This window comes from Poecilia mexicana, unplaced genomic scaffold (assembly GCF_051168715.1).
Source record: "Poecilia mexicana isolate PSO_F unplaced genomic scaffold, ASM5116871v1 scaffold_8, whole genome shotgun sequence".
Taxonomy (NCBI): Eukaryota; Metazoa; Chordata; class Actinopteri; order Cyprinodontiformes; family Poeciliidae; genus Poecilia; species Poecilia mexicana.
Window position 1 is genome coordinate 17,197,126 of NW_028263377.1, and position 12,858 is coordinate 17,209,983.

Sequence of the window (12,858 nt, forward strand, 5' to 3'; positions counted from 1 at the left end):
TTTAATTTATTACTGTCTCAGACCTTTTTAGATAACACCATTCTTCACATTGGTATCCATTAGCACCTATAAACTCCATCTCCCTGCCTCTACTATAGCTAAAGGGCCAGCACTTGCTCTGTTTCATCAAAAAGCACTTTGGTCAAGTAGTCAAGGGTTGTGTTGTGGCACATTGCGCACAGTCATCTTAAAAAAAATCTGAGATGACATTTTTCTATCATGTTTCACATTTTGTAGATTTTTTTTTTTCTCCTAATGTTTTTAGCATAAACCATTCACTTCTGTCCAGTTTTGTCCTTGAAGCAGATGTGTGTTCATAAAACCAGAATAGCATAAAAAGCAGCCAGTCCAAGCCCATCCTACCTAATGTACAGGAATCGAAAAATGTCCTTTCAGTGCTCTCCTGTGCTCCCATTGGACCTTCCTACTGCCCCCTCTAAAACCAGCAGAGGAAAACGAACAAACTATGAGACAACCAGTAAAAAGTAGAACGTAAAATGACTTGCTTGGCTGTGATTCTCCTTCCTCAGCAGCTTGGTGCTCACTGACCCCATCAAACCAGCTGTTCATTCATCTACAGTACGAACATCCCCAAAGGCAGCTAAAGACAAACCCTAGTGTATTTTCTTAGAGACATCCTAGTCCCTCTCCAGAAGTGTTTGGTTTTGTGCCTGCAAAATTATTAATTCCCCTATTTCCTTTTTTTTCTTCTTCTTCTTTCCTTTTTAGTTTTTACCTGAACAAACAGACCAACGAAGACCAACGAGCTTGACAAGCAGATCATAAAGTCATGGAGAAGTCTAAAGCAGGATTCAATTGCAAAAGAGCAACCCATGCTTTGAACAAAGCGTTGATCAATCCATCATCTAAAAAAGGACAGATTAAGACAGCACTGCAAACCTCCAAAATGAATTGTCATCTACATAATTGGACGAGATCATAACTCAGAGAAACACTCAAGAGGCCGAAGGCAACTGTGGAGCTGTATGGATCTACTCGTCAGGTGGGAGAATCATTTTGACAGAGCAAGTAGAAGAAGCAGATGGCACAAACCAGTAGATCTGAAGTTTCAAAAATAAACTTCTGGTTAAAATGAAACCATTTGAAGTTTGCAGTTTCGCACAAGTCATGTAGGGATACATAGCAAACAAATGGAAGAAGGCGCTCTGGTCAGATGAAATCAAAAAGCAACTGCGGCATCATCCTCGTGTGTCCATGGGAACATGGCGAAGACATGTACAGGTGGGAGTATCATGATGTGGGGTTCATTTTATTCCTTATTCATATATTTTAAATTGTTTAAAAACAATGTGTTTTATGCTCTTCCAAAGACTGAACTACCTCCTCTACATGTCGTCAAGTTTTATAGGCCTTATAATGAAGCATTCATTTGCTTCAGGTGTTTTGGAACAGGCATAAAGTTACCAGACAGAAGCCTAAAGGACTGGAGCTGCAAGCCCGTTGTCTATATAATAATAAAAAAAACACACACACACACAATAAAATGCATTGATGTTTGTCGCTATAATGTGGTAAAATGTGGAAAAAAAGGATGTGAGCACTTCTGTAAGGCACCATACAGCATCATAATTGGAACTTTCAATAAGTCCAATTTGGGAAGTCACATATTAGAGCAGCACCGATAAATTCCAGGCTTTCTAAGGGTTGGTAGTATTTCCACGTTTGTTTTAAAGAGTGACCCAAACTTGTCTCGGAGGAGCAGACACAGAAGGCTGCTCATGCGGCAGGAGACAGTGGTGTAACTCAACTCGAGGTTATTGCTGTCAGTGCAATACATTATCGACAAAGAGATGCCGCCTCTCAGGTGAAGCATCCTGTAAATAGGCAAGCAGTAAAAACGGCTGAGTTTCTTATTGATGAAGCTGCAGACTAGAGGATGGAGCTCAGCTGCACAGGCTGGCCTCTTGCTACGAGGTAGACATGGCGAGCTTTGAGGGACAGGAGTTCTCACATCAGTGTCATTCTTGGTTCACCGACCCTGACATCAGGTCTAATATGTGGCCTCAGCTGGTGCCATCCTGACAATTCAATGTGTCTTTCATTTAAAGAGAGCGATCATGTGATTTAAAGTGGCATGTAAGAAATGCACTTGCTCTGTGAGGGAGCTGCATTCAAAACTCCCATGTTCTTGGTTTATTCCTGGGAGAACACGTACATGCGTGCATGGCCATTTTTGTGCAAACGCTCGTCTTTTGCCCACATGTAGGTCTGCTCTGCCAGAGGTTCATATGCAAAGCACTGTCTTTCCAAAGAGCCAGACATGCATCAAGCTCCTAATTTCTCCCCTTTGAATTTGTTCTGCATTCCCACACACAGAGACAGTAAAATATGGCGCTCTGAAAACAAGAGAGAAAATACTTCGAGCTGGAAAAAGAAAAAAAAGAAAAAAAAAAGAATCTATGGTACACATTGCTGACTCAAAGGCTTTAGATAGCCCAAAGTTCTTTTAGAGGGTCAAACGAGCATGTTTGTTTAGTATCCCAGCCTTTTCTGAAAGGGGACTGTTTGTGTGCGGTAGCCAAAGGCATAAGAGAAGACAATGCCAAAACAGTTCAAATGCAGAATTATAGCGATTCTAACTGCTTTATGGACTTAAACCTACTTTCTAATATGATATTTCTGAATGTTAAATGAAAAACATGGTAAAGGCCAAAGGTAACTGTTAAAGAAGACAACATCGGAGGTGTTTAGCATGCTGAATTCACTAAGATTGAAGTGTTGTGACATCACAACCACAAAATTGATTGCATTTTTTTTATCTTATATAATGGACATTTGTTTTCTTTCTTGAAAGGAATCTTTAGTATTATTACTGCCTCTTACATTTTTTTTCTTTCTGTTTGCTTGTCCTACATTTAGCTCATTTCTCTGACCATCGCCTTGTCCCTACTGAAAAATAGCATCATGCTGCCACCACCATGCTTTAGACTAAGGTTAAAAAGTTCAGTTTTGCTCTGCTCTAACCACAACATCTTTTTCTACATGTATCTGATGTCAATGTATGGGTTGTGGCAAACTGCAGACTTGACTTCTGCTTAGTTTTTTTTTTTTTTTTTTTATACAGTCACAATTTTCTTCTTTACACACTCTGGTTTAAATGTGACAGAAACTAAAACTGCAAATTTCTGTTTTTCATTTTTTCAGATTTTTATGAGTGAAAAAGGTTGAAACCATCTATTTTGCTATTATGCAATAGTTTGTGTTGGTCCACTAGATATAATCTGAATGACACACAATAAAGTTTGTGGCTGTAAAGTAACAAAATGTGAAGAAGCTCAAAGGGGGGAATTATTTTTGCAATGCTCTGTGTATTCAGCTCTTGTTTTTTTTTTTGTTTTCTTTTTCTTCAAGCCCTAAGCGCTGGCTTTGAGTTCACTTTCAGTGCACAGAGATTTGCCATTTGTCCTGACACACACACTTACACACAAACACCATTTCCTCAAACAGACTTTTGTAGCTTGTCTGACAAATTGAGCACATTTGTTCACGAGAGAAATTTTCATTGAGCAACTGGGTCTTTTCTGTGTCTCCGGTTGTTTCTCATTGAGAGGTTCCCTCCCCTCCTTCTCGGTCTGTGGGTAGATTGTTTACAGCAGGAAGTGTCTGGCATCCTCTCACTTGGCATTGGGAGACACTGACTTGGCTGGCTCTGGTAGCCCAACATCATTCACAGTTCCCAGCGCCCGCTTCAGTGTAATTCATGTGCTTTTGGGAGACATCCTTACCGGAACAGAAAGCGCTTCTGCTGATTACTCCGTCTGTTTTTGATTACATCCTGGACGGCCTCGGAGAACTAGTGGACAATTTAGCCATCATTCCTAGATGGGTTAATGGGGCCCCGGCTGTAAGGTTTGTGCTGGGGTTCAAAACAGTTGATTGGCACAGATTTTCAGTTGTGGCAGCAATGATTACTTCTCAGGAGCATTCGTTGCGTTTCTCTCATGTGTGAACATGATATTTTGGTGACAATGCATTTTTAAAGGTTTGGTACTGAGTCAGGAAGGGAAACTTTCATTAGCTTTGATCCACGCTAGATTACAAATATCTGTTAGATTTTCTGATTTCACCCTCCCAAGGTGATGGAAATTTGGGAAATTTGAAGGAATGAACTACAATAAAAATGAGTAAATTCGTCAGAATAAATCATGATGACAATGACATCAACATCCATCAAGAACATTTGATCATAGAAACTATATGATAAAATTTCACAACATTTTGCACAGATGTTTGACTTCAGCAATCAAGACTGACTTCAGACTTTTCTTTAAGCACTAACATGTTGATATATTTGTGGTTTATTAATGAAATCGATCAACATCTGGGTTTATTTGTTTTGGTTTCAGTGATCCCTTTAACTGTAGCACCATCATTAGACCTAAATATCAACAAACTGAGCAGTTTCATTTAAAAACCTTTTTTTTTTTATGAATAATTAAGGAGCTTGAGATGAGATCCTGCCGACTCTAGAATTGTGATTTGTTTGCAAATAGTCTAGGATTTGAAAATAAAATAATACCTCAGTCATACTAAAAGGATATCAGGCTTTCCTTAAAAGACAATCCTTTCAAAAAGAAAAAAAAAAAAACTTTTTCCTTAAATTTACTTAGTTTGCTCTGAATGGAAACCATTGGCTCTTCAAATGCAACTCCAATGTTCATGTATTAACACACATGTTAAAGTATTAAGCTCAAAATTTCTTCTCTGGTTATTGCTTGGAATAAACCTGTATCTTCTGTTCAGTTGCTTCCTTCAATTAAGTGATCATTTATGAAAGCAAAATAATGTAACATGGTTATGCTAGAGGCTTGTTCTCTCTCTCTGTACAAGAAATAAAGTTTCAATTTGTCAGCAAGGGATCGAATAATTATTTCCACCTACTGTAGCTTAGGGCTGAATCTTGTCGATTCAAACCGACCTTTCGTTCTTACCCCAAACAACCCACGAATAACTTATGACAGCATTTTATCATATTTATGAACAATAGATTACAAATCAAATATGTCCTGTATGAATACATTTTCTTGTACTGTGTGCTGTTTCTCTTACTTAGAATTTTATTATATATTAAAATTCACAAATTTTATTTCACTTGCGCACAGAGAGCTATTAGATGACACTGAAAGAGACATTTCATCAGAATGTGTGTCGACTTCGTTTAAAATATACTTAGGAAGCGTATTACTGTAGCAAAGTTTAGACATATGGACCCAACATTTGTATTTTCATCAAAGTATCATTATTCGAATAAAATAAATCTCTACGGATCCTGGTTCTTATTTGGCAGATTCACAGGTCACTGGATGTCTAATCCATCACATGGCTCTTTGGCCAGGAGACTGCCCATTGTTTGTAGACCTGCAATGTCAAACACCCTAGGAAAAGAGGATGTCATCGTCTTCAATGCGCAAACAGAATTTGCACCATTTGACCTCTGAGATGGATGCTGTATTGTCTCAGTAGTGCAAGCTCGTGCATAAATACACCAACTGCTCCCAGCTGAAGTGTTAGGTCTGCTGGGGCTGTTTGTTTTAGGCAATCTTCTATTTCCTTGAGCATGCACCACCTGCCAGCAATCAGCACAATTGTATCTGGATGTTTTATGTGTTTTTTTTTTTTTTTTTTTTTTGTAGATGCTGTGTTGACTGTGGAGAAGTTTTACCAGTATTGGCAAAACTAACCCATTGTCTCGTTTGAAGTCTACACCAGAAATAAGCTGCCATTGCTTTATCAAGGATCTCTTAGATGTCGTAGTTGTAATCCAAAAGAAATGTATTTTCTTATACTGGTACATTAGAGAGCATGTAACTTTCCCAGAGGGCAGCTACCTGATCCGGTTACATCATCTACTGCACATCAGTGTCTGGCTTTGTAGTCATTAAGCTTTCTCTTCGCCACAGTAAATCACACAGTGTCGACAACAGCTGCCCTGATCATCTATTAAAACTTCTATAATGTTCTGAGTGAAGAGAGTGGGGCCTGTAAGCTGACACTGTCTTAAAGACCCCGAGTTAAAACCAGTGAGTCTCTGATCTGGTTCATATGGAATCATACCATAAGTAGAGCTGATGAAGGCGAGAGATGACAAAAAAGCCTTGTAATGAAAGACAACTGCTTAAAAGCTCATAATAAGGGAGATGAGACTGATATGGGTCAGACCATAAATGCATTTCTGTCTTAAGGCAACATAATATGGAAAGCCCTCAAGACTGAAACTAATTTGGTTGGAGTCTTTAAACTCGAATCAACTACACGCTATGAGATACAGCAAACAGATTATTATCGTTATTATCATGCATATTTTCATTGCTTCTTCTTATTTTACTTCTGTAATGTAATGTTTTTTGTTTATGTTTTTGTTTATTTTTATTTTTTTTTATCTTGTAAAGCACTTAACTGCCTTGTTGCTGGAATGCACTATATGTTTGACTTGACTTGTGATTTCAATTAATCTCGGTTAATCAAAACTCACAGAAAGACTTCTTCGTAAACTAAGCACTTTGCTGCATTTATGAATGTCTAGAATCATATCAGCATGCAGCAGCACTGCACTCAGATTTCTGACTCTGGTTGCCATATGAACCTCAGCTGACTGCTCTCTAATAGCAGGGTGTTGACTGGTTTCAGACTGACTTGCCGTTTGGTCCAGATCAGATTCAGACTTCGACCGCTGGAAATAACACCTTTAAACCCTGGTCATGTTTGCATTTGCTGGTTGTTTGTGAGGCCAATAATTATTTGACAGAAACCAGTAGGAGGAGGCGTGCCCCCAGTGACTGGAATGGGGTGGAATTTAGCTTTCCGCTGGTTGATCGGCTGCAGCTCTTTTCTGTGACGGCACAATCTCAATTTAACTTTGAAGCAAACCAACCAAAAGTAGTTTTTCTTTATCACTGTAGGTAGGGTAGATTTATGGAATGGATTAAATGATGAGTTTTTGTTTTTTTAAACTGTTTTCAAACGCAGCTTATTGGGAAATATGTTGCATACAATGGGTGTCTCCAAGACCAAAAATATATAATTAATTGCACATTTAAGGATAATAAAATGAAATTTAAATGTCATACACTGTGGAAAAATATAAGCTTATCTGGTATTGGAAGACAGGGAATCAGTAGGTCTTGTATCTTCTAAATGCTCCTTTCCAAACAGATAATGCAAAATTTCAAGACATTTTTTTTTCTCGTTTCTGTTTCTTTTAAATAAAATAAAATAAAATAAAATAAAATAAAATAAAATAAAATAAAATAAAATAAATGACATTTCAATGCTTTGACTTCTGTGGACTCTGGTCATTAAATTGAGTAAAGTTTTAAATCTGTTGAAAGGCCATCAATAGCATTCTTCCAATGCTATTGAAACAAAAGGAAAAATATGTAGATGGGAGGTATATGGGTTTAATAAACAGCAGGTAAAATATTAATTAACACTTATTTTTAAAAAAATCATAAATTATTCATTTAATTCTGTAGGCACAAAGGAGACGTACTGCCTGATTTTGGCAGGGGTTTTCACCACTCTTCCACTGATTTTGACTTTAAAACCACGGAAATCAATAGCAGTACTAACTCACTGAGCTACTGTCAGTCTGTACAGTGGCACACACTCAGGAGGCCTTTCTCCAAAGAGACACAAACTGGACACAAGGCTACCTCGAGGTGAATTCTCTGCAGGGACTCTGCCAGTTGAATTGGTCCTTTTAGGTTTTCATTTTTTCTCCCGTCTACATCCTCCTTTTTTGTCTTGTTCTATCACTTTCTCCCCCACCGTTTGGCTGTTGCATGCTGTGCTCGACTTTTCTATCTCTTTCTTTGGTCTGCTCACTCTGTGCATCTCCCCCACTGTCAGGTTCCACAGTGAACATTCAACAGAAAATATAAGGTAAAAATTGGGCCTCTATAACATCTGTCACAGGCAATTCAGGGAACAGATGGTGATTTGCCCCCGCTAAGGCTGCAGAGATGTTTGTCAGCTGATCTCATAGTGTGATCCATGCATGCTGTTCTCCATCTTTTCCTTTCTTTCGCATTTAGAAATGCATTTTTTTTTCTCTGTATTTCACCTCTGTAATATCACAGAAACTATAAATGGACTTGTCTCTCTTTCTCACATCACAAGGTACATTTTGTACTTTGAGTTTGTCTTAAAATTAGCACATCAACCCCCACTGGATTTGTCTGCAGGAAAACGAGAGATGTCTCCAAAACATCTGATCAAAGCCTTGTTTAGTTGCCCAGGGCCTTCAGCTCATGTTGATAAGATGTCCACGTGCCAGTCATGGAGCTTATGACTGCGTGGTATCTGAGCAGAGTGCATATTTTTAAAGTGCAACATACAACTGAGGAGGAGAGAAAACCAGAGCTCCTGTGAGGGACTCAGATGTGTTTAAGGACTCTGCAAAGCGACTCTGGGGGCCTGGCAGCAGAGCGAAATTCTTTTATAAACCGGAATGGCTAGCATTTACAGAGGTATGGACAGGTTCATGCTCTGTTTCTAATCCATATCTGATGCAAACTCTCTCCACTCATGCCAACATACATGCAAAAATAAGTTTTTTTCTTTCGCGTCCGGCTGTTTATATTTAAGGCAGATGTTTTCTCCATGTGCTTCCAGAAGCTTAAAGTGCTGCACAAATGAGCTTTTGTGTTACAGAAAGGTCAAGAGGAAGCAGTAGTGTATCATGTTCTTACAGCATTTGCATCCCAGGTCTGAGACAGATTTCGTTTCTTTTTTTTTCAATCACTTTTTTTTTAATTTGTCAGCAGCAGAAAGATTATAGTTTTTCTTGTTCGCTATCACTATTTTTCCAACAGAGGAAAACAAGTTTGTTTTGATCATTGCTCAGATGTTTAGATAAATCAGCTGGACTGAATATGGATCAGAACCACAGTCAAATGAGATGGGGTGTTTTAGAAAAAAATAAACATCTTATTTATGTCTATAATTCATGACCCAACCTAAATAAAATGGGAAATAAAGGATGTTATTTATATAACTTAGAGTGAAATTAAATTTTTATGGCAAACTTAGACCATTATTAATTGTTGTTTCTGTTAATTGAAACATATTTCACACTATTTATTTGAAATAATAAAGTTTGTTGAATTGTTTATAATAATGATGGTGATAATTATGGTGATACATATTGTGATTTTTCTTTTTTTAGCTCAAACCCCAAAAGCAAACAGCATTGAATGGAAATGATATTACCTGGTTACACGAGGGCATTAATAAATATCATATCAAAATATAATTATAATAATCAAGTCCATTCAAAGTTATTACTGAGCACAGTTATAGAGTGGGGCTTAGTACAATTTCCAGTTGTTTCTGTTTTGTTGTTGTTGTGAAGCTTTGATACCGCGGCACATCATGACAGATTCACTTTCAAAAAGAAATGCATTTTTTATACTTGTTATTGTCAGTTTAATCATCATCACAGTGTCAAGATAAAACACTAATTCCATACTGCTTATCTGAAATGGATAATCTAAAACCACATAAATTAAAGGTCTTGGGAATTTGCGTCCTTCCTTTGAAATAAAAAAGGACACAGGATGTAATACAAAAGGATGACACATATCTGAACAATCTAGAGTTTTATATATATATATATATATATATATATATATATATATATATATATATATATATATATATATATATATATATATATATATATATATATATATATATATATATATATATAGTTCAAAAAGTCCAACACACACATTTTCTCACTTACATTTTACTACTCATATACATGCGTATGAACATCGCTGCATTGACTGAGACAGGCTTGTTTTCCACAAGCTGGAGGCAGCAGCTATTGTGTTGTGATAAATGGACTGTCTCCTGTCCCTGTAGCCAGAGGGCTCCACAGCTCTCCAAAGGGAGCCTGCAGATGCTTGGTGGCCTCTGTCCTAGGTTTCCTGTCTCCTGATTCAGCACCAGCTGTGCGTACCAGCAGAAAGAAAAAAACAACTTGTGAAAGGTAAAAAAAATAAAAAATCTATAATTCACAAGAGGCTTCAGAGGTTAGTATGACCTCAGATGGACAATGGTGTTCACTTTAGCTGACGGCAATCAGAAAAAGTATTGAAGAGGAAGGAAAACCGCAGATTATATAATTCTGGAGCAGGATAGCATTCTCTTGATCATCTGGATATGATTGTTGCTTATTTAAGCTCGAATGAATCCCGTACAGAGCCAGCTGATCAAAAGCTGAACTTGGCAAATTTGCTGTGTGGTTTGAGGACAATCTCTGACGGTTTCTACGGCTGACTCTACCCAGGAGCCACTCTGGCAACTGCATGAGGCCGGGCTTTACGGCAACAATGGCAGGCGTGCCAGGGGAGCCGCGGCAGCGACCGTGGTGGGCTGTCAGAGAGCTGTGTGGCAGCGCTGCTCGGCTGAAGCTGCTGCTCCCTCCATAATGGAACAGCTGTTTGGAGCATGGTGCGCCAGGGTGCTGGAGCACAGAGTAAACAGAGGAGAAGAGCAGTGTAAACAGAATGAGAAGGGGGGAGGTGGGGGCCTGGATCTCTGCTACCATGAGCGGAGTAAACACCCCAGAGAACTAAATGGAGGGGTTGTCAACACAGGAATGCACAAACACCACTACATAGCAGCTTTGGGAAGAAACGAGGGAGGCGAGGGGGTCATTGTGAAACAACCATTACTCCAACCACGGTTCACATGCAAATAAATGATGTTTTTTTTTTTTTTTTTTTTTTTTTTTTTTCTGACTGGATACCAAATTACAAGCTCACATCTCATGGAGCTGTAATTATCTTTTACATAATTTTATTTTGTAATCTTGATTACTTAAGATTGTGGCTCCTTTAACGATATTGAAGACCAAACATTTTTTAATTATTCACTTTAATACTGCTTACAAGACAAGGAGTGCGCCAATTGTCCTGTGATTATAAACAGATACTACAAGAGGCCATCTTTTATGATAGGTGCAGGAGTGACTTCTACTGCGCTTGCAAAAAATACAAATATTGCTGTTTGGACATGTGCGTGGTTAACAAAATCACAAAATATTTTGAATTTAATATTGACACATAGGTTCTATAGTCTTAAACAGGCTCCCCAAAATCTAAATTTTTATGTGCAAAACGTGCATGGAGTTTTACTAAATGTTGCATATTCTTTCTTTTCATAGAACTTTGTAAAAAAAAAAAATAAGGAAAAAGAAAGGCTGGAAAAGTTGAAATCTTTAAAATGTAAAGACCAGTTTTAAAACTGAAAATTACTTAAAACAAAGTTGAAACATACATTTTATATTCTTGTTTTACCTGAACAGCTTGCTGATTCTTTTCTTCTGGTCCTAACTTTGTTGATTTATCCATGGAAACACCACGTTCATCACTGCCACAAACATTATCAATAAATAAATAAATAAATAAATAAAAAGAAGCCCACTAACTTCAACCCTGAAAGAAAATGTGATAATATGAATATGAGTCACGCATCAGAGTTTGTACATGACATATGTAACAAGGAGCAACTGTAATCCTGTGTATTACAGAGAAAAGCTTCTTTAGCATAGCTGATTCGGAATCTGCACGAGCCTGTTGCCACGGAGGCATGAATCAGGCGTGGCACGTCTGAACAGCGGCCACTACAACAACAATGTGCTGCCTGTACAGCAGTATGCAAAAGTTTGAATCCACACCTAATTTACAGACATTCAAAGTGCTTCTCACAATTTGTTCTTTAGGTTTCAAGTAGGTCTTGTGGAGATTTTGCTGTTCCAATTGTCCAGTATTTTTACCAAACTGTGCTGTGTGTGGTTGAAACATAAAAAGTTAATTAAGCGGAAGACCTAAGATATCTATCTCCAGGACATGAGCAGTTGTAAGTTAATCTTTTAGAATAATAATTTTTTTTAAAAAAGTAGCACTGATCTGTAGTCAGTCCTCCCTGAGTAAGTTGCTGGACATGTAACTACATTTTTTGTGGTTTCTCTTTGCTTTCATTGCATAAATAGTATATAAAATTAGTGCCACTGGGGGAAAAAAAAAATACAAATCTGACTTTTATTCTAAGAATTCTTTTTTTTTTCTTCTTTTTTCAGAAGTCTGTTTTTTTTTCTCAGAAGTCTTAACATTCTGACATAAAAATCTGAATTTTCTTTTATTTTTTTCAGTGACTAGTAATTTTTCCGTCAATGTAGACTCTACAACTGTTTCCTTCATTTTACTTTCAAAAGTGGGTCAAACTCAGTAAACTGGATGGAAGGTTCACATTTGTGAACATAAGCATTCAGGTTTTGCCACATATTTGATTCGACTGTGCTTTGGATATTGAACCTTCCCCACAGACTTTGGCCTTTTGGAATGCCAACAGGTTTTCTTAAAGAAAAGCCCCATTAGCCTTATCGACCATAAACTGACCATCACATTCTAACCAAACAAAAGCATTTCCACAACATTATGCTGGTGTCACCATTTCCGTCTAAACATGAACATTTTAAGTTCATGTGCAGGGCCAATTTTAAAATGTTCTTTTTTAAATTAGGGCACACATTTCAATTTTGCTCTAATCTGACCAAAACACCTTCACCTTCTTGCTTCTCTTTGACCGTTACATGGTACAGAATTTCAATTTACAAAAGGACAGATTTGTAAAGTACAGGAGTCCTCTCATCAGAGTCTCCCAGCTGAATTGTGGGCTTCTGCAGCTCCTGAAGAGTTACTCTAGGAAATTTTACAGAGTATGAATAATTTTTCAAGGAACTCTAGACCTGAAAGGTTACTGGTGACAAACGGCCACTAAAATGATTATAGGAACTCATCAGAAGGTGGAGGTTTTGTACAGTGCACC